This window comes from Carcharodon carcharias, chromosome 20, assembly GCF_017639515.1.
Source record: "Carcharodon carcharias isolate sCarCar2 chromosome 20, sCarCar2.pri, whole genome shotgun sequence".
Lineage (NCBI taxonomy): Eukaryota > Metazoa > Chordata > Chondrichthyes > Lamniformes > Lamnidae > Carcharodon > Carcharodon carcharias.
This window is the reverse complement of record NC_054486.1, coordinates 85,452,843-85,476,008: the sequence shown is the minus strand read 5'-3', so window position 1 is coordinate 85,476,008 and position 23,166 is coordinate 85,452,843. Positions and strand designations below refer to the sequence as shown.

The following is a 23,166-nucleotide window of genomic DNA, read 5'->3' as shown; positions in this document are numbered from 1 at the left end:
GACGTCTTGGGTCCAGAGTCAAAGTTGAGGACTCCCAGGGCAATTCTCTCCCGACTGTATACCACTGTACCGGCCCCTCTGCTGGGTCTGCCCTGCTGGTAGGACGGTGATGATGGTGTCTGGCCTTGTTTGCTTGCCTAGCCAACTGAGTTGCCAGTTAGACCTCTGAGTTCCTCTTTTTCCATTTCAGGAGCTGCTGTATCTTTCTGGAAGGTCCTACCCCCACTAATTGCGATGGGATTGATGTTCTCCAAGTAGGATTGTTATTGTAAAATGACGGTGGTCCACACTCTGCCTAGTTTCCAATCCAATGTATTTAAATGGACCCAGAAGCCTGACTTCCAATTTTAAACTCCATTCTGAGCCCATTAATGACAACTGTTTCAAGTTCAGTGCTACCACCCCGCAAAAAAAAATCATCCACATGTATCATAAAGATGGCTGTGAGTCTCCCTCCATGGTGCCAATAAAACATTGCTGGGTTTAATTCCAATTGAAGGCAGCCCAACTTTAACAAAACTGACCTCACTGAGAAATACCAAACTCTGGAGGCATAATTTAAACGGCATATGCGTTTATTTAGCTTCCAGAGAGTCCCTTCTGCATTTGGCGCCTCTTTTGGTGGGCGCAGAAAAACCTCCCTTTGAAGTTGGTGTCCCTGCAAAAAGGCAGCCTTAATATCAATGGACTTACATCACCAAGCATTTGTAGCTAACAGAGCCAAAAAGGTCTTCAGGATAACTTTTCCTGCCATAGGTTCTCTAATTTGTTTGAAGGTACAAAGGCTTCTCAATCACATGGGCTTCTGCTCCATGTAGCATTACCAGTCTGTGCCATATTCCTTGACCTTGTTAAGCTACACCCTCTATCCTGCCCTCTATCACACTCTGTACTGTTACTGTTTGATCTCCTTCTCCCATTTACAGATCTTCTTTCAAAAGTTTGTGATCTCTTCCTAGAGGCATGTTCACTCCCAGACCCACTGCCAGAACTGATTCTACATTTTAGTGCTTTCCATTTTCTGTCTTACCGCTGAATGACTTGTTTGCACCATGGACGCTGCTGGAAAGGAATGTTTTCCGAAGAATTTTTTTTAGAGCTCTGACACCTGTTCGAGCTGTGTGTGTCTTTCTGCAAATTTAACTCCAGTCAGAACTCAGTGTCCATATTCGATACTCTGGCACAGTCTAGTAACTTAAATGCCAGCACTGATTAGAGAATTTTTAGATGAAATTTTTGCAATCTTGCATACAGTCTACTGAATTCCATTATGTAATATTCTATGGAACTATCCTCCAACTTTCTAAATTTGTCAAAATCTGACCACATTTCGTAAGCACTTAATAAGTCACCCTTTTGGTAGATCTTATCCATAAAATCTAATAATGTTTCCAAACCGTCATCTGTGTTCAAATGCTCAGGCTCCAGCTCTGTAATACTTTGCATCTTATGGTAACAGAAGTGCCAAAGTCATTCCTTGTTTTTGCTTCGGCAAAGATGTAACCAGTGTCCACATAGTTACTTCATTCTTCCATTGCTCATAGGGTTCACTCTCAAAGGACAGAGGTGGGTAACCATACCCCGAAACTCAATATTTTGACTCAGCCATTCTCCAAAGCGACTCCAAACCACTTTTCTCAAAGGTAACTCCAAATATAGTCTTTGTCTGAAGAAAGCTTAGTTTCCAATCTTTTACTTACAAGCAGCAACCATCTTCTGCTACCACTGTTAAGTTCCGATAGCTGTTTGGCATTAAAGACTGAGACCAAGACTGGCTTCTTCAAACAGAGGTTTAATTTTAGTACCTAAAACTCTGCCCAAAACCTGTTATCCCATTTATACAACCAAATGGGTACTTAGGTTGTTAACTAATAATTAGCAATTGAGTTCCTTTAACTGTTCCCTTCCCCAACACTGTGGAGAGAAGTTGGAAGCTGTTGTCTCTTATTACTTAACGGAACTGCTAGATAGTTTCAAACTTCATTACACTGCTCCCACAGTTCCACTGAGCCACTCTTCTCCACCAGTTCATACAGGCCCTCTTCCCTTTCAAAGTGCTTTACAAGCAGGGAAGTGAAGTCACTGATATAACATAGGGAAAGGTTTGGCACAATTGGTGCACACAAAGCTCCAAAACCAGCAGTGAAATAAATGATCAATCTGATTTAGTGACACGGGCTGTAGGATAAATGTTTCCCAGGACACCAAGGAAACTCCCTGCTCTGCTTGCATTGTGCCACAGGATGTTATTAGGTAATCCGAAGAGGGCAGGTGGAGTCTCTGCTTCATGTCTCATTCAAAGGACAGTACCTCTGGCAGCCTTGCCCACAGCCAAGGCTGACAAACACAAAATGTTCACGTAAAATGCGACTGGTTGGCATGTCAAATTCTGCTCACTCAATGGGTTTGCAGTCATTGGCAGAATGCAAATCATGGCTTTAATTCTGCTACGCCACATGATCAGTGGCACTCTGAATTTTCATCTTAGTGAAATAAGAATGGTGTGGGAGTGAAATTATCCATCACCCCTATAAAGAAAACTTTTCAAACATTTCTGTGCTCATTTAGCTCCTCAACAAACTGCTGACATTTTCCCTTTCATGCTAAACTGCCACTTACTCACCAGGCACTCAACACTACAGTTAATTGTTAAATACTAACCTGCCAGACTCAGAATTCTATTGCAGACAGATGTGTGGGTGGAAATTTTAATTATATTGTGTATCTTGATAACAGCTGAGAAAATGATTAATTGGTCATTAAGATTCCACTTACATGATAAGCTACACAATTTCTTCATTGCTTAAAGATGCAATAGAGTAAGTTTGTTAACCCTCTTTGAAGGCCTCCTCCTGTTCTTGAAGTATGTGGCTCCTTCCATCATTCAGGTATGTTGTGTAATAAGTGGCTTAGTTACACAACAATTGCGTACACAACAACTTTGTTTCAACCAGGAAGATGCCAAGGTAAATCCCTGAGGTCCAAGGTAAATTGGTTCATCCAAGCCCAGGTTATTTTTGTTCTTTCATGGGATGTGAGCATCGCTGGCAAGGCCAGCATTTGTTGCCCATCCTTAATTGCTCTTGAGAAGACGGTGGTGAGCCGCCTTCTTGAACTGCTGCAGAGCATGTGGTGCAGGTACACCCATAATGCTATTAGGAAGGGGGTTCCAGGATTTTGTCCCAGCGACACTGAAGAAACAGTAATGTAGTTCCAAATCAGCATAATGTGCGACTTGGAGGGGAATTTGCAGGTGGTGGTGTCCCCATGTGTCTGCTGCCCTTTTCCTTCTAGGTGGTAGAGGTCATGAGTTTGGAAGGTGCTGTCAAAAGGAGGCTTGGCAAGTTGCTTATAGGTTGAGGTGATTCTAGAGGTGCTGCCATAGGCATGAAATGCTCAGAGTAGAGAGGAAAGAAAAAAAATTGGCAGGTTTCCCACTCCTCACCATTATGCAGCAACTCTTGCTAAAGTACAGATAGCAAGTGAGGCCAGGTTCAGACTCACCTTTAAAGTTTCTTGCAGTTAAATGGCTGGCTGACTCTCACCATCAAGATTTATAACTAATGACCAATCAAGCAAGATACAAGAGGGTGACCAACATCCCTGAAACCCCCTCTAACCAAGGCCTCAACATCTTGAGAAGAGGAAGAAGGAAACTTCTGGAAAGCAGGGAGGAAATGAATGGTATTTGCTACCACACCAAAGGATGCCACAAGCTCTGTTACACTCAGAACAAACAAGCTCGTTTGTGAAAGCATTGGTTAGTGCCTGCTGAATGAATATTGATAAAATGATTTCCCATTATTAGATTTATGATAGGATACACAGGAATGATTTCACATGGATATGGCACAATACACTTAAGCAATTTTCTTCTAAGGACCTAGCTTATGCTGTCTATATTAATTATACAGAACCCAGTGAGAAGCTGCGTGCTTCTTGCTGCACTTCTCCAAACTAGCAGTTCCAGCCGTGTGCAGAAATGTATTTAACACAACATTTAAATTCACCCCCAGTGCTTCTGGCTACTCTCACAGGCTTTGTCTGATCCTGCGCCCTCCATAACTGTGTTAAAATTAAATATAAAAGAAACACACTGTCCAGCCTCTGGACCTCAAGTTTTAACGTTACAATTCATTTATAATCTTCGGAAGAAATCCAGTCCTAATCTTCAGTTTCAAAACTTCTGTCACACTCTAGTTTTGGGAAAACATTTGGCCAAAAAGTTTAATTTCTTCACCTCATATTTTCATTCTTTTCGAGAATATTTCAAAATTCAATTTTCAGCAATGTTCATTTCACTTCTCACTCAAGGGGCTACAACAAATATTGAGAACTAATAAAGACAAGCTTGAATGACAACTCTATTCATCCATTTCCATGTAGAATATCTCTCCCAGAGGTTCTGCTGTACAGACAAGTGTTCTTTCAGTGCTCAGAAATAACTGGAGTCTTGGGTTCACAATTCTGTCTTTATAGGAAATTTGATTTCAATTTTATCTTAGTTGACTTAAGTAATATTAACTTTAGGATGCACTCCCACTACAGGAGAGATTGCCCGAACACAGTGAATATGACCCGACTGATTGGAGCAAACACCCACCCAATACTCTTGACTGTTGTGCATAGCTCGGGGGCAGGAAAAGAGAGACGACTGGAACGAATAAAACTTCAAAATAATTCCTTGCCCCCACAAAAAATTAAAAATTTGATTCAAATTTTACTGATGTTAACATATGGATCCTTTTACTCAAAATAAAAGCTACTTTTTCCAGTTATAAATGCACCACTTTTCCACAGTAACCAATAATAAGGAGTCCTCAGTATGCTGTGGTGCAGCAACAGAAAAAAAGATCTGAAGGAAGCAATCCGCTTGAATCAGGAACATTTTCCAGAAGGCAGGATTCTTGTTGTAGGTCGGACCAAAGCAGGCGGTAGAGCCCAATTCGATCACTGATGCATGAATTGGCTGACTTCAAGTGATGGGCCTTGCTATATGCTTGGTGGGCTGCATAGTTGATCGCATTAGGCCACCCACCCGCCTGAATGGCATTATTTCCAGCAGTGGGTAAGGACCATCATATTTAAAAAGTGAGGACACCTCCGAAAGAGAGGTTGCAGGCACTCACCTTCAAGGCTTTGACAACTTCAAACTGTGAACCTGCTGAGGCTTTCAGATGGCTTCACGGAACGGAATGGTCACCCTGAGATGTTCACACTGCACCACTTCTCATCCTCACTTTTAAAATATGTTCAACTGTCCAGTCCTTTAGAAGAGAACCTTCCGAGAGGAGGTCACGCCCACTTTTGAAGGCTAAGCTGCTGGTTATCTGTGCTTATGAGGCACAAAACTGTATCCTTGACCTTCAGGAAGTCAAAGAGAAATTTCCAAGGATTTTCTTGAACTAGCTACATTTTTCTCCCAGGACACGGAGTGATTAGGCAGTGGTTGAATGGTGCGGAGTTGCACGTTGATTCAATGGGACTGGCTTAACAAGCCAAATGGTCTTCATTTGCCCTTCTTTTCCCATGTAGCCACTGAAGTATTGAGGAAGATGTAGTTTTAGTAAATCTGAAAACCATCTTAAATGGAAATTAGAAGGTTTACTAATGAAAAGCAACAGAAAAAAATGGTTCACTACTTAATCAGGTTGAACCCTCCTAACAGTTTCGTTATGCAGTGTGATGATCCAGAATCAGTAAGGAAAATTTGTAATTTCTTTAAAATGTCTAGAGAATCTGTAATTATCTTTAAAGAATATTTGAAAGGGAACTTTAACAGTTTTTTTATCAATTGTAAAGGGATCAGTTGTAATTTTCTTGAATAATAAGAAATACTAGTCCATATGACCTTACGACCCTTGACCAGGCAGCAGTACCAACAGCAAGGAAGTTAAAATGCAGAAGCCATGTGACCAGAAACAAGGGAGGGTTGCAGACACAAAGGTGAGCCAAAGGCAGAAGGGGATCAGCACACAGACGCAGACACAAAAAGAAAGCAGACAGACAGAAAAGAGGAACACAGAATTCTTGTGAAGGAAAGAAGCAAATCTCTCTTAGGAAGAGGTCAGTTTTTCTGTTTGGCAGAAAAGGGGGCAGGGGCTCTTAAAGACACTGTGCAAGCTGGCTAATAAAGATTTAAAACCTGAGGCTGTGTTAATAGCTCAAGGATGTAGAGCTGGTGGTTTTCCCAGAAGGGTCAAACCATGAATTGGGGTGTCAACGGTTGTTCGATTGAAAAGGAGATCTGGAAAGTTACACCATCTGGACTGTCGTGACACAACAGAAGGAGGGCTCATAGAAGTGTGCCTTGCTGATGATAACTCAGGGGTGATGGTTGTTATTGGATAGGACTCCTGATCTACCCTGTGTGAATACAGAACAACATACTGTGAAACAGTGTAGCTACGTAGTGCCATACATGCTGAAGGGGAATGTTTGTGGTTGTGTATGAAGTAGTTTTGTTATATTGACTATTTAAAGTTAAATTTACTTTTTTTATATGAAGTATCATTTGCCTATTAATTCATGTTTAACTTGCATTAGTTCTGATTCGTGTTAAAATAATAGTTATAAAGGGTGAAATCTTGTTGGTAATTTCTATATTTGGAGGTCATTTGGTGAATGTGGTTATTTTGCTTTATGGTTCCCCCACACAGGTTGTAACAATGAGAGACAATCCACCTCTTCCCAAGGCAAATGTCTGTAGAACATTAAAGAAAACTCAACAGATGATATTAAAGTGCAGCCTACTACATTACAGCAGTGACTACATTTCCAAATACATCATTGGCATTAAAATTGTTTGTGACATCCTGAGGTCATGAAAGTGCTAAATAAATTAAATATTTTCTTTACTACAGCAATAACTTGCATTTGTACAGCATCTTTAATGTTAAGAAAGGAGACCAAATGGTTGGTGTCAGACAGGTTAAGGGGGAAGAGCAAAAACAAACTGTATGCCGATTAACATCTGATGTACACCACACATTTAAAGTTAACTTGTGGGCAGATGATTTTCCCTTCTTATAATTTGCCCACACACTTGATGCCATGAATTTGTACCAATAAGGGCAGGACAGACCATGCTTCCCAAACTATTTTCCAATGTGACCCCATTTTAAAATTTGAAATTTAATGTGATCTGTGATGCCAACAAAAACAAAACAGCAGTCGAGCCATTTGTAACATTTTGTGTCCAAACGTTGAGGTTTCCACAATATAGATCTATATACAGTAATACATATTACAAATAGGAAAATCTATGTTTGTAACATCCTTTGTAAAATTATTATTTTATGTACTCACCAGTCCAATACATCATCGGAGCTGCTCCAGCTCATGAACCTTGGCCAGGAAGCAGCGGAAGTGCAGGTGAAGAGACTTGAGGTGACTAATGTTGGAGCCTAGGTTGGTTCCACATCCAGGGTGACAGGGTTGGCCTCAGACAGGCTGCAGTGCAGCAGCAGAGGCATTGCCACTAGGTTCATGGTCAGTGCTGGGCTTCAGGACTCATTGAAGCGGCCACAGGCAGGATTCCCTGACCCAGAGGGAGAGACTGAGACACAAACAGGGCAACGGCAACACTGGATGCCACATGGGCCTTGATACAGGTGTTGGACACAGTCTCAGAGAAGGGGAGAGCTCTGCCTGGCCCTCACACTGGTGGTGTTTGGAACAAAGTAGCACCACAGCCAACTTCAGGCCTTTATATTTTGCAAAAGTGCTCTCCCTTTGAATTCTTGCACAGTCCATGCCAAATTGAACACCTTCTGCGTGAATAGCAATGCATTCATTCTGGTTATAGGAATTTTCTTCATTTGAATGCTGTGTCTGGCATTGGGCCACTGCCTTCAAGATAAAACGAGACAACTTGTGGAGGAAAAGGAAGAAGCAACAAACACATATATGGCCCTCCACAAAGAAAGTCAATGATCTACAATTCACAATGAAAGGCAATGACCCTAAAATTCTGCAGGATCTTTTTTTCCAGTTTCCAGTGAGAGATCAGTAGATCACACAGCGAAATGACATAAATAGCCACTCTCAGTTATTTCTCTGTGGTCTCTTGCTGGAGTAACAACATCAGCTGATGAAAACTACCATGCCTACCCCCCAATAACAAACTTAATCTCGTATGATCATAAGAAATAGGTGTAGTAGGCCACTTGGCCCATTGAGCCTGCTCTGCCATTCGATAAGATCATGGCCGATCTGATCGTGGCCTTAAATCCATTTTCCTGCCGGTCCTCTGTAATTCCTTACTCCCTTGTTAAGCAAAAATCTGTTTTGATGTGATTCCAAATAGGGACTTGTGTTAACATTGGAGCGTATTTGGAACAACAGAGTTTCCTTACAGACAGGCAGTCGTCTCTCCAGGATACCCAGGGCATCTCCTGCCCCTTTTGTATTCTAGACAGGAGACATCAAGTTAAACTGATTGATTGTTAATCAGTCAAAATGGCCATTATGTCAGTACCTATATACATATACATCCCTCACGACCCCATGCACTATCTCTGCGACCCCACAGTTTCAGAACCGCTGTGTTAGACAAAAACATTGACCACCATAAACAATCTTACCTGTGTCATGTTTTTCTAACGATATAAAGGCACCAATCACTCATAAAGGATTGGATAAACACGTTGTGAGTTCATTTATTGAGATCAGGCACATGAGAACATTAATACAAATGTAAAGATTATTGCTGAAAAAAGAGTCATGTCTAATCTTTTTGTCTTGCACTCATCAGGACATTTGCAAAAGTACCAATATAATGGGGAAACAATCATTTATACTGTGTGTGAAGAAACTGCTGATTGGTTGGCAAATGGCATTGCCATGGAGAATGCACCACTGATGGTGACTTACAGTTAACTGCCAAGCATTGTTTGAAATTTAAACCAAACAGCTTGACCCTTATTGGTCAAGGCATTGCCCTGAAGAATGAGTCAGCGAGTGGCTGTCACTTATTTTGTTTAGCTGAAACAGTAGCAATGTATGTACATGTTCTTTTTGTCTGCAAAGAACAGGGCCCTGTGTATTAATATATGTAGCTTCCAGTACACACACATGCGCCACACTGCAAGCCAAACTGACTATTTTAAATTGGTAGAAAGCTTGAACAAATCAGCAGCAGAGCTGTGTGTATTGTGTTCTGCTCACAGGCAAAAGTGAAACTGAGACTGAATCACATGACACACTTGCGTTCCAGCGATGGCATGCTGCTCTCCCTTAAAGGCATATTACACCAATCTGTTGGCAAGTAGCATGAGATTAAGGCTTGGGTACACTCCAATTTTATTTGTGTGTACTGTGCATTTAGAATGTTGATGAACCATTTAGAGAAAGTTAAAAGATAGCACTACTGTGTCAGAAATCGTGGGAAGGTGCATGGACATGAATTTGCTGTTGAGTCAAAATGCTAAACCGTAGCTGTTAACAGGGGGAATCATCAGTATAAAAGGTTCAATAGTCTCAATGTTAATCACAGAGGAGATGATGAAAGCATCAAGGAGAGACTGTTATATATGTTTATTAAATGTGGATTTCCAGGTATATTTCCTCAGACTGCTGCAATCCATGCTGCTTGCCTCCTGATTTCCCTTAATAATAAGTGTGTAATACTCCAACAGTGGTGAGGTAATTCTACCAGTCCCTTTGACAAGCAGACACAGCTTTATTGAAGTTATACTGTAAGTGTAACTGCTGATAAATCATGTCGAAAAAAAACATTACGAGTAGGGGTGGAACTCGGCAGCTATTGACCTTTGGTCAGGCAGTGAACAAATTGCTAAGTAGGGCTGTTTTGCCATGCAACTGGGAACCTGTAAAATTGAGTCATTCTTCGAAAATTCACACAGGAGCAACAGCAGTACAAATCGTGATGAGCAACTCATATATATTCAAACAAAATGATATGGTGTATTGTGTACCTCTTTATAATTAATAGCTTCAGTCAGTGCTTGAGCATTTTTCTCATTTCTCTAAATGATTAGAAACAAAGGTTTTCTGTCGTGTTTATTTGTGTTGTTATTGATTAATGTATCCTGGGAAATATTTCCTACATTGAATAATCTGACTGTTACTGTCAGTCTTTTCTCTATCTGACCCCAGAGAAAGATGAAACCGGTCCGGAGTTGCTTTTTATGCAATATTCAAGGATAAATTAGTACAATTTGTCTTCAGTATGAAGATTGTCACTAGCTAATTAGTGAGTTGGCACAAAACAGAGCATGTTTTTGCTGATGTGCTCGTGTATTTGTTATTTCTACAATCAAATGGAAAAGAAACACAATTATACATGCCCATGTGAACATTTTGCCAGGGATTGTTTATAATGAATCCATTTGCTTTAATATCATTTTTCATAAGTCAGTTCGTAACTGGTGAAATTTATTTCTTCTGGCCTTGTAGAACCAATGGAAATTTAACACAAATAATCCCTAAGCATAACAAACACTTCATTCCTTCAAAAAATTGATCCGTTCACATGGTAAGGATCAAATGGTAAGGATCAATATCCGGAGGTTAATATTTTTATTTGCTCATGGGATGTGAGCATTGCCTGTAAGGCCAGCATTTGTTGCCCTTGAGAAGGAGGTAGTGAGCTGCCTTCTTGAATTGCTGCAGTACATCTTTTGCAGGTATGCCCATAGTGCTGTTTACGAGTGAGTTTCTGGTCTTTGACTCAGTGACAGTGAAAGATTGACAATATAGTTCCAAGTCGGCTGGTGCGCGGCTTAAAGGGGAATTTGCAGGTGATGCTGTTCACATGCATCTGCTGCCTCTGTCCATCCACGATAGAGGCCATCAGTTTGGAAGGTGCTGTCGAAGGAGTCTTGGAGAGTTGCTGCAGTGCAATTTTGTAGATGGTACACACTACTGCCACTGTGCATCGGTGGTGGAGGGAGTGAATATTGAAGGTTGAACTTGGAGTGCTGATCTAGTGGAATGCTTTGTTCTGGAGTTTGTCGAGCTTCTCAAGTGTTGTTGAAGCTGCACTCATCCAGACAAGTGGATAATATTTCATCAGACTCCTGATTTGTGTCTTGTAGGTGGTAAACTCTGGGGAGTCAGGAAGTGAGTTACTCACCACAAAATTCCCAGCCTCTTGTCGCCTAAGTATTTACATGGCTGATCCAGTTAAGTTTCTGGTCAATGGTGACCACCAGGATGTTGATGGTGGGGGATTCAGGGATGGCATCAACATTGAACGCCAAGGGAGGGGAGGATTTTCTTTTGTCGGAGATGGGCATTGTCAGGCACCTATTGGCACAAATGTCACTTATTAGCCCAAGCTTGAATGTGTCCAGGTCTTGTTGCATGTGGGGATAGACTACTTCAGCATCTGAGGAGTTCTGAATGTGCAATGTTTGGTATCAACCACAGCTAACATCCCTACTTCTGCCCTTGGAGGAAATGTCGTTGATGAAGCAGCTTAAGATGTTTGGGCCTAGGACACTACCCTGAGGAACGCCTGCATTGATATCTTGAGGCTGTGATGGTTGGCCTCCAACAAACACAGCTATTTCTCTTTGTTAAGTATGACTCCAACCAGTGGAGAGTTTTCCCCACCAATTCTCATTGACTTCAATTCTACTAAGGGTCCTTGATGCCACACTCAGTCAAATGCTGCCTTTATGTCAAGGGCAATAATTCTCATATCATCTCTGGAATTCAGCTCCTTTGTCCATGTTTAGATCTAGGCTATAATGAGGTCAGGAGTCAAGTGGCCTTGGAAGAACCAAGTCTGAGCATTACATGAGCAAATTATTGGTGAGTATTTTCTTTAATTCATTTATGGGGTGTGGGCTTCGGTGGCTAGTTCAGTATTTATTGCCCATCCCTAATTGCCCTTGAGAAAGTGGTGGTGAGCTACCTTCTTGAACTGCTGCAGTCCATGTGGTGTAGGTACACCCACAATGCTGTTGGGGAGGAAGTTCCAGGATTTTGACCTGGCGACAGTAAAGGAACAGCGATACATTTCCAAGTCAGGTTGGTGAGTGACTTGGAAGGGGGTTTTCAGGTGGTGGTGTTCCCAAGTGGTATTTGCCAGGCTGAACAAATCAATAAGGGAGACTTGGTCATGCCATCACAATAGTTTTGCAATTTGTATTTATTAGGAGAAGGTTTGCACACTGAATTCAGATGTAATGAGTCCATTAACACCTTTAGAGATTTTAAAATTTAGATTAAAACATTTATTAACAAAAAAATAATAAAACACATACACAAGATTACAGTTACACAGTTACTTATTATAACAATTCCCAAAATTCCTAATTAACTAGCCTCCCAACCATACACCCCCTTTAAGACAACAGTCCAAAATAGATTTTACATTTACAGATACAATCAAACAAGGTTACCACAAGCACCCACTTGACAGTGGAATTCCAAAGGCTTTTAACACAACTTTGGTTACTGGAACAGCAGACTTCTGCAAAGTTGCTAGAGGCTTTTCCCCAAGTCTGTTTCACATGGTGTACCTTTCAGATCTCACACGGCCACACAACACATACAGCCTTCCAACCCTCTTTAAATACATTTCTCCTTCTTTGATTTGTAAATCCCACTGGTCCCCCATGTCTTTGGAATTTACTTTTCCCATAATATAAAAATTTTTCATGTTATCATTATGGTCAGCACTTTTGGGAAAAATCAAAGTAATAACCTCGTCCTATTTATCTTGTTGGTCATAAAAACATTACCATTTCTCGTTGAAAATCCAACAACTTTTCCCCTTATCTTAAAAATGCAGATTCCCCTTTACTTAACTCTTCCATTAGCATTTCAAATGCCTTTTTACACCTAACTCTTTTGATAATTTAAACCTTGCCGTTTACTTGTCTCTAATTTAATTAAATCAGCCACACGCAGAACCACATACACAAGCCTACGTTACAATATCCCACAATAATATTATGAAAAATATGATAGTTTCATGACACATGCATCTGCTGCCCTTGTCCTTCTAGATGGTAGTAGTCTTGGGTTTGGAAGGTGCTGCCTAAGGAACCTTGGTGAGTTACTGCAGTACATCTTGTAGATAGTACACACTGCTGCCACTGTTCGTCGGTGACGGAGGGAGTGAATGTTTGTGGAAGGGGTGCCAATCAAGCGGGCTGCTTTGTCCTGGATGGTGTCAAGCTTCTTGAGTGTTGTTGGAGCTGCATTCATCCAGGTAAGTGGAAAGTATTCCATCACACTCCTGACTTGTGCCTTGTAGATGGCGGTCAGGCTTCGAGGTGTCAGGAGGTGAGTTACTTGCCACAGAATTCCTAGTCTCTGACCTGCTCTTGTTGCCACAGTATTTATATGGCTAGTCCACTTCAGATTATGGTCAACGGTAACCCCCAGGATGTTGATAGTGGGCGATTCAGCGATGGTATGCTATTGAACATCAAGGGGTGATGGTTAGATTCTCTCTTGTTGGAGACGGTCATTGCCTGGCACTTGTGTAGCACGAATGTTACCACTTGTCAGCCCAAGCCTGGATATTGTCCAGGTCTTGTTGTATTTGGACATGGACAACTGACTGAAACTTGAAATTGAGACAGGTTGCTATGCAGGTTCTACCTATTTATAACCTCTTGAAGTTAAGTTTGAGACCACAGCAGTATAGCGTAAACTATAATCACATGTAAAATGGCACCTAACTTGTAAAACAGCTTGGTGTTGATGTAGTTTGCTTTATAGAGATCTTAGTTCTACTAACGCACAAATAACAAACATTGATTGTGTAGATTTGCAATCCATATCTACTTTTGCCCATTCTTTGTGACCATCAGTTAATGCTTGATGATCCAACTAAGATCCAATGTAATATCCTTTCCAAACCACTCACCAAAGCAAGTATGTTGCAATACATGCGGAGCTGCAAACTGAAAAAATACAGGAACACTTCAGTTAATTAATAGGCAAGAAATGATGAAATTCAGTGACTCTTCCCTAAAAGCACAAACCAGATCCTCTTAAAATTCAGTGACAGGGAAATCACTTTGCTCATCAGTTCACTTTCATGCTAATCATCACGGGCAATAATTTCTTTCATGACAACACTGCGACCTTAAAGTTATACTGTGGAATTCACTCACACACACACACACACATATTTTTCTCAAAATCCGTTCTGTACAATTCTGAGCAGAGGAGTTAACAGGTTTGAATTAAATGGGTTAACATCTTTTCTAAAACAGCTGAGAAAGGGACGTCAGACCAACATAATCCCACAGCATAATTTGAGGTTTTACGTTAATTGATGGTTTCAATCCCTTTAATGTTACACTTCTGCCCTTTTGAAGTAGTACTTTATCCACAAAGGCCTCAGGAAATTAGGAGTTTTGTGGTTTTGGTCTCAAGGAATGAAGTTTAGTGCAGAATTTATGCTTTATTTTGAGCAGTAAATTGCAGAAACCATTCACCTTATTGTCAGAGGACACCCAAAGGAAAATGGAAAGCTGATATTTGGGGGTCAGCTAGGTAATGTAAATGGTTCATTTGATTCGGACTCTCTTACACTAAATTATTGTATCCAAGAGAGACTTTTGTTTGAGATTTATTGGTATGAATTCCTGCCAATAAGAGTCAGGCTTGCATTTACTCCATGTTGTATTAGGATTCTGCCACTTTCCTGCTAGCTTGAGATAGTGGTTATATTCCTGTTTAAGAGTCAGAACTTCATGGGTCAAAACCCCACTCCTGCACTGAACGTTGCATTGTTGGCATATCTTTCAGAAAGACCCCAAACCGAGAACCTGCCTACCTGTTCAAGGATGCAAAGAATCCCATAGAGGTATTCAAAGAAGTGCAGAGGAGTGCACATTAGTTGCTGCACATGCCTACTTAACAAACATAATTCTTTGGCTGTGAAGCTTATCTTAAGGAAGTGGAAAATGTTAAATGAATGCAAGTTTTTACTTTTAATAGATTCATTTGAGATTCGTTTGTCTACTATTTTAATAGAGCATTACCTGATTCATTTGAGGCACAACGTATTGCATGGATGGCATCATGTTTGAGCCCAATCCTCTTCTTACCAAATGTTGATACATACAGACATTCCATGTCACAGGATACTAAGGCATCAGGGATAAGATCCCTGCTGTTATTTTTTTCCCTCTACCCAACCTAACAAAGCTAATGTGAACTCAACAAAGTCTGGAGCTTTTCAGCTTAGTAGAGCTAAGCACTATAGTACAGTTAATAGTGTAGATCATGTTATAATGTGCCTTTAAGGGATAGCAGCATGCCATCAATTTAAGGGAAGTGTGTCATGTGACCCAGTCTCAGTTTCACTTTGGCATGGGGCAGAACACAGCACACAGCCCTACTCCTGATGTCTTTCAGCTTTCTAACCATGTACATATGTTTATATGTGCCTTTTCTTAATAAGTGAACCCACGTCTTTGCACAATCCCTTATGAATTATTGGTGCCTTTATATCATTATAACACACATGACATAGTGTGCAGCAGTGATTCCTTCTAAATGACAATTTTGTTGCCGGGAATGGTGAACAGTCTTAGATCATGGTAATTGGCATGAGATGACCCTTGATGTTTTGGTCGAACCGCAACAGGTTTGCATCGCCAAAGAGAGTTGAAATCACAGCGTTGTGACTGCACAGAAAAGCTTTGAAGACACATTGCAGAGTGAAGACACAGTGCTCAAATAAAGAGCTGGTAAGCCAACAGATCCCTTAAGGTGAGGCTGCAGCACATAGCCTGTCAGTTCAATAAGAAGGTCAGTGCATCATGAGGACCAGCACCAGGTTAGCTCAGTTGGGAAAGGCGAGTGACCAGGGTATGGGTCAGATCGATAGCAAGCAACATGCGTTCACTTTAAGCATATTACAACAGATGGGAGTGGAAAATTGCAATGGAACATTGACTGATTGAGTGAGCATAGCTGTGGTAGGTGGAGTTCAATGTAGGAAAGTGTGGGCACAAGAAAGATAGACAAGAGTATTTTCCAAATGGTGAGAAACTACGAGCCATGTATAAGCAGAGAGGTTTAATGGCCCAAGTACAGAAATCACTTAAAGCTAAATGGACAGGTACAAAATATAATTTAAAAAGGCCAATGGCCTTTGTCTCAAAGCAGTAGTAATATGAAGGGATGAATGTTATGTTGCAGTGGTACAGAGCTCTTGTTAGATCTACCTGGAGCACTGCATTCATCTCTGGACACTGCACTTCAGGACATAGTGGGTGCAGCCCAGGTAGATGGAGGGAAACTCTAGTGGGGGAGTCCAGAACAAGGGGGCACAACCTTATAATAACAGCTTATCAGAAGTGATGTCAGAAAGGTCTTCTTCACACAAAGGACAGTGGGAATCTGGAACTCTCCCTCAAAAGCTTTTGAGGCTGGCCTGGGTGAAATCAAAATTTCAAAACTAAAACTGACAGATTTTGGTGAACCTGAGTATTAAGGGTTACAACAGCAAGGCAGGTAGATGGAGTTCAGATACAGGTCAGCCATGAACTAACTGAATGATGGAACAAGTTCTAGGGGCTGAATGGCCTCCTCCTGTTCCTATCCTTCTACTGCATGTAGTACCTTCACCCGATGTTAGAAAAGCTGTAGAGATAATGAATACTCCGATGTTAGAGAAGACAGAAACCCAGATGATGTAGAGGAAGGGTATGATTTGTGTCAGGGTACACAGGAAGGTGAGGAACCACAACTCTCTCTCCTCTAATGAGAAGTCCTGTGCCTACTCTGTTTTGATGGCATGGTCTGTTGATTGATTTAAGTTTTTGGCTCAGGGTCTATTAGAAAGGGAAATAAAATAAGGGAAACTATAATAGGATATCAGACAACTTAAAAACACTTTTCCTGTAGAAACTGGGCAATGTAAAACCAATTTACTCCACATAGGTGGTATTAAAATGCATTTATATTGTTTAATAAGGCAGTGCAGCTTTAAGTAATTTTCAGAGACTAGAGAATAATTGAAATGTCAAACAAAACACTAGCATAGGACTCTACAAAGTCACCTCTTCCATGTTTTTCTGTCACGGTGCCAAATATCTTTTATTAGCTTAATTGCTAAATGTTGCCACAGAACACTGATTTCACAATCCTCCTTTAATGATGCTAGTTTTAACTGCTCAAGTCCTTCTCCACTAATAGAGTAACCACTGTGAACCAGCAGATGCATTCAAGAGTGGGTGTTTACAGTGTCTTTTCAATTATATTTTTGTTCCTGCCTAGTTTTAGTCTCCATTTTTGTTGACCCTCATTCAGGATCTCTAAATGCAATATTGAAAATTGGATCAGCTATTACCAGTACTTTGATTTTCCTGTTGAATTGATTCTCAGAGGATTGTGAATCTTTGGAATTCTCTACCCCAGAGAGTTGTAGAGGCTGAGTCATTGAATGTATTGAAGGCTGAGATAAACAGATTTTTGAAGTATAGGGTAATGGGAAATAGATAGGAAAGTGGAGTTGACGCCAAGATCAGATAAGCCATGATCTTATGGAAGGGTAGAGTAAACTCAAGGGGCCATATGGCCTACTCCTGCTCTTATGTTTACATTGTCATGATTTTTTTTCTCATTAATTGTCCTTAGAGTAAACAATGGGTCTGTGCACTCTGCATTTACAGAATCCAGCTTACTCTTGTGATGGGCCTCTATTGCCTTCTATGTGTTTGAATGTACAGTATTTAATATCTTCCCTGGGATTGGCAGGAAGGTCATACCTTTCTGGTTTCTGTAGTTATGCCGATATTCATCAACAAACCAGGCCAAGCGTAGGTACCAACTGCAAGCAGTGAATTTCTGGACAGCTTTTTTAGTGCACTTGCCATCTTTAAGCTCCCAAAGTAAATTAGTTTTTTCTTCATTCCAGGTGATTTTTTGCATTTTTCTTTCTTTAAAAAAATGTTCCTATTTATTAACGTAGACATGATTTTTGATCATGGTTGTACCAAAAGGTTACTGCCAACTTTACGAAATTGATGAAGTGGACTACAATTGATAACACAGCAGGACTCATCCGAGACTCTCTCTTTCCGCAGATGCTGGCAGGCCTGCTGAGCATTCCAGCATTTTCCAGTTCAACTTTAAATAAATGACAGTAGTATGGTATATCTCTTTAGTATTTCTCAGCACTGTTTAACTTCATGAATGCCATTAATCACTCCTCTATGGACTATTTTCACTATTCATTGCTACTTGATTCTCTGGAAGACCATTATATTACTCCTTCATAGCTTTCAATCCACATACATACTCCATTGCTTTAGCCTTCTCATCACCCCAGCCTTTTAAAAATGTTTTCTTATATTTCCTCTGTAATCAGTTCCCAATTTTCTATTGATGATTCCCCTCCAATTAGCCTCCATTTTTTTTACTAGTTAGCCCCATCCTAACAACTCTTATCCACCATTAAGTGCTTCCTCTATCAAAACCTCTCCAAACTTTGCCCTTCCTCATCTATGTATAGCGATTAGCAAGTCAATAAATGCCAAATCCATCTTCATTGTTTAAGATCTATTCCATATTTATTGAGTTAATAACATTTATAGAACAGATATTTCAAGTTGAGTGCTGTACTGGAAATTCTGCCCTGATTTTATATTTGCCATCCTGAGGTCACTACAAGAGGTGTTTGGGCCTACTTTATTAAATGATGCCTATGAAAGTGCTCATCATAACATACCTTTCAAATCAGAGGGGTATTCCCTAAATGTCCAGGAGGATAACTCAGTTTTTGTTAACCAGTTCCATTCTCCCGCCATCACTTCTGGTAATGCAAATTAGGTCAGAAATGCTGCATCGTAAGCACCGATGTTACTTAGCTGCCTGAGAACAGCCCCTTTTTAATATAATTTCAAGTTTCTTTTTAGACATCACAACACAGTCACTGAGCTCTTCAATAAAACCACCTTCACTGCATTTTAGAGCTTCACATTGCAAAGTAATTTATCAAAGTCAAAGGACAGTATTGTGTAAGCAGTGTCTCGAGCTACATTCAGCAAGCTCATCAAGAGCACATGAGCTTCCCTGTTCATGTTGAACATACTACAATCCCAGATGCTTCACAGAAAGGAAGGACATCCCTTAGAAATCCGTAACACAAATAACTGTGAGAATCCACATATCTATTATAGTCAACTGGTGGCATGTACATTAATACATGTCTATTAGTGTAAAACTAACTTTAGAAATCTGATTCAAACACACAACTTTAATGAGTGGTTTCCCTATTTGTATTACACATTTGGGAAGGGAATGCATTGGGAAACTCTCATGAACAGTACATCTTTAGGAGGCAGCTTGCCTTTTGAATAGTAATTTCGACATCAGTAATTAAACTAGATATGGAAATTTCCGTATTAATTATATTTAATTTCCATATACGCAGATGAAGCTGCTATAGGCTCATGTTCCCTTAAACAATGACTCCACAGTGCTTCATCAATTACACAAAAAACACCTTGAGGGGTTTGCATTCCAGCAAACTGTCCAGGCTGAATGTTTTGAGCCGAGGCTGAGCTTTATACAGTTTATAAAATGAAGGTAATTTCTACACTTAGGGAGGAGAACAAATCCCTGCCTTGCCAGTGCTGTCTACATCTCATGAAAGAATAAAAAACATGTAATATCAGTAACGACCTCTAAAGAACAAGCAACGATGGTTATTCCTTGATGACATAACCACATTAACACTTGTCAGATAATGTTGATGGGGACATCAAACTTGCCAAAAATAATTGCAAATCTCAAGGGTTTGTAGCCATTAACATTGAATTTTGGAAGCATTAAAAATGTAATTGCCGATTTAAAAATGAACGGAAAAATTCTTCCACAGTTAACAGTAGAGATCTACAAGACAAACTCACAGCAAAGAAGCCTGCATCATTCCTAATCCATCATAATGGTGGCAAAATAAATCATTTCTGATAAGACACCACACCTTGTGTCTACCCACGTAGGTTAAGTATAGGCATGAAACATGTGACCATGCTACACGAATTTATGCTTCGATATATTAAGCTGAAAGTTAGTCAGAAGGCAAAAGGCCAATTGGTACTTACCAACTCTTGCCAATAACACAAGCCTGGAGATGAAATCTTACTTTTGGCCCTTTGTATGCAACATCTTCAGAAAAGTCAGCAGACGCTGATTAAGTGGAGCAAAGCAGCAATGTCAGCCAGGTGGTGTCAGGTTACCAGATTGGCTTTCCTTGCTATATTCAACTCCCATTTTAAAATACCTAAGGTGTGTTTCCAGGCCAACAGATTTAAAGTCCTACCTTAAAGTAGCTACTAAGCTCCACACCACACCGACTCCTTTCTTTTGGTTCACAGGGAATCCTACACGGAACAAGGACTCGAGGAAAATCTGGTATTCCCTTTATTCTGTTGAAATTGTTTTTGCTTCAGCCAAGGAAGAATTTGAGAGAATAGCCTCTCCTCTCTGAGCACAACTTCCTGAAACTTTAGGTGTGGTTTGATTCATTCTGGGTTTCATTTACTCACAGGACAAGAAGAATGTTTGCATAGGAGCCCAGGTTACAAAGCCACAGCCTTCTGACTTCAAACAAGTGGAACCAGACTACAGCTAGACTGATCGGTTTACAGATTTTTATATTAAAATTGAAGTACCAATCAACACCTTCGATGAAAATTGATCAGCTTTTCAAGGATCTGGCAAAATTCCTATTTTTACAAATACCTTTTAACACAACAGAATATAAATAGTCGTTTGGTAGCACAGAACATGAGTAGTGCTGAAAAAAAGACATTTTGTTGAAGCTCTTCGTCTTGCACTCATCAGGATTATCGCAAGAATACCAATGTCAGCGGAAGCGACAACTTTATACTGTATGAGAAGAGAGTGCTAATTGGTTGGCAAGTGGAGTCTGATTGGTAGAGGCGTTGTCATGGAGAATCCACCATTTAACTGCCAAGCATTGTTTGAAATTTAAACCAGGTAGCTTGACTCTGATTGGTCAAGGCATTGTCCTGGGGAATGAACCAACGAATGGCTATCACTTATTTTGTTTAGCTGAAACAGACGCAATGTGTGTACATGTTCTTTCTGTCTGCAAAGAACAGGGCCCTGTGTATTAATACATGTAGTTTCTAGCAAACGCATGTGTACTGCCTTGACAAATCAGAGACAAGCTGCCTGGTTTAAATTTCAAACAATGCTTGGTAGTTAACTGTCAGTCATAATCAATTGGTGCATTCTCTATGGTAACACCTCTACCAATCACAGTTCACTTGCCAACCAATCAGCACTCTCTTCTCATACAGTATAAAGCTGTTGCTTCCCCTGACATTGGTATTCTTGCGATTGTCCTGATGAGTGCAAAATCTTGAACAAAATGTCTTTTTTCAACAATACACAGCAGAATATTTGAGATACAGGTAATCTAGTAGCCCCTATACAATCATAACACCATGTATTAAAGAATACTATACATTGGGAAAAAACAGTAATTTCCCACTGGCTGCAAGACATTTCTGCAGTGAATCTTCTGATTGACCTCGGATGTACCTAATACAAGTAGTTTACAATGGACCCGAGAATCTCCTAACTTACAGAAAGATGATCTTATAGTCTGAAAGAAACTGGTCAGGTTATATGCAGCAACGTAAAGTACACTCTGCAGAATGGGTATAATGTCCTTCTCTTTTTAAAACAGCTTTATTCAATTTGCCCTGGGAAACACCATGAGAGATCCATTATTAATAAATAATTAATCAGGAATACTTAGATTTTCATAACTTTTGCAAAAATAGCAGAAGAGGCTGAACATTGGAAGTTCCACCCCTGAAGATGGCACCTACCATCTTGCTGGGGTGGAAACGGGCCTGGGTCAGGATTTTCACATGCGTGTTTCACAGAGGCACTTGCCCATATAAATCAGCAACTGCCACCACTCATGTCTAATTTTGGTGACCCAATATGTATGAAATATGATGTGCAAAGGTTAGACTTAGTAGGAGCAGGTCCAGACCTTGTGGGGTCCAACGGAGAAGTAGGGTACCTTTTTGAAGACATCGAGCATCCCTTTGGATATAGTCCCTGGACACCTTTGGGGGAAGTCAGGTGCCCCTTAGGAGAGATAACATGCGTCTTGAGAGAGGTGAAAGTAGGATATTATATGAGTAAAAAGTGCATGAACTCACTAACTGTCAAGTTCATTGGAACTTTCAGAAGTGTCAAAATGAACTGTTAAAGACAACTGTCAAGCTGTCGTGCCACTTAAAATTACTGGCCTTTAAATCTTTGAAAATAAATGTCTGCAGTATTTTTAAAAAATCATTGCTTGCTATTTCACACTGTTGACATAAGCTTCAGCACTACCATTACTGGATTAGTACTGCATGACTGATTTCACAACCTCCGTTAATACAGTAGACTGCCTTCCATTTCACAGTTTGATTGGCAGCGCCAAGAGACTAAAGTCCCACTTCAAAGAGCCTATAAATTCCAATGTTTGCTTTCTACAAGGGATTAAGTACCTGAATAAAATGTTTGTTTTTGTAAGGATATAGTTCAAGGAATGTAAATGTAGGCCAGGATATTTAGGTCGGTGAACGAGGGGGTGGGGCCTGCTCGCTGACCCGTAAGATGATGCAGGATGATGTCAGGCGGAACACCCGACATCGCCCCGCGTCATTTCCATTTTCAGGTCGGCGGGGGCGCAGCCGAATCAGCTCTGTGCCCGCCAACCTGCCAACGGCCTATTGAGGCCATTTAAAAAGTAATTAAGCTCACTAATGGACCTGCCTGTCCAACCTTAAGGTTGGTGGGCAGGCCGGGAGCCCTGGCAGGCTTCAGAAAAAGCATGAAACCTCATCCACGGGCAGGATGAAGTTTCATGAGGGTTTTTAAAAAGTTAATAAATGTTTGATTAAAAGTGATGGACGTGTCACATGAGGGGACATGTCAGGGAAGTTTTATTTTTGCCCCTTCACCATTTTTAAATTTGGTGCCGATCTCCCTGAGGCAGCGCTTAGCCTCAGGGAGATGAGTGCGCTCTCTCCTGTGCATGCGCGAAAGAGCGCACTCCCGGCTGAGGGAATCCCCCCCACCCCCCCCGCCCGCACAGGGAGCGCTTAGAGCTTCATGGCGGATGTCACACTTAATTGGCCCGCCCATGTAAAATGGTGGCACAGCCCCCAAAGGGGGGGA

The 23,166-nt window shown here is 40.8% G+C and overlaps 1 protein-coding gene across 5 annotated transcripts in view; it reads right to left on the bottom strand.

The window, feature by feature from the left end:
- The window catches only part of LOC121292750 (synaptotagmin-16-like), a 95,073-nt gene extending 74,372 nt beyond the window's left edge, over positions 1 to 20,701 (bottom strand). For 4 of the 5 annotated variants that reach the window (XM_041215097.1, XM_041215100.1, XM_041215099.1 and 1 more), the window contains exon 1: positions 20,273 to 20,701. The gene's annotated coding sequence lies outside the window, so the exon portion shown is untranslated. Of the gene's footprint in view, positions 1 to 20,054; positions 20,151 to 20,272 lie in introns of those variants that run through there. The other variant, XM_041215098.1, reaches the window with a different exon arrangement.
- Positions 20,702 to 23,166: the final 2,465 nt, after the last annotated feature.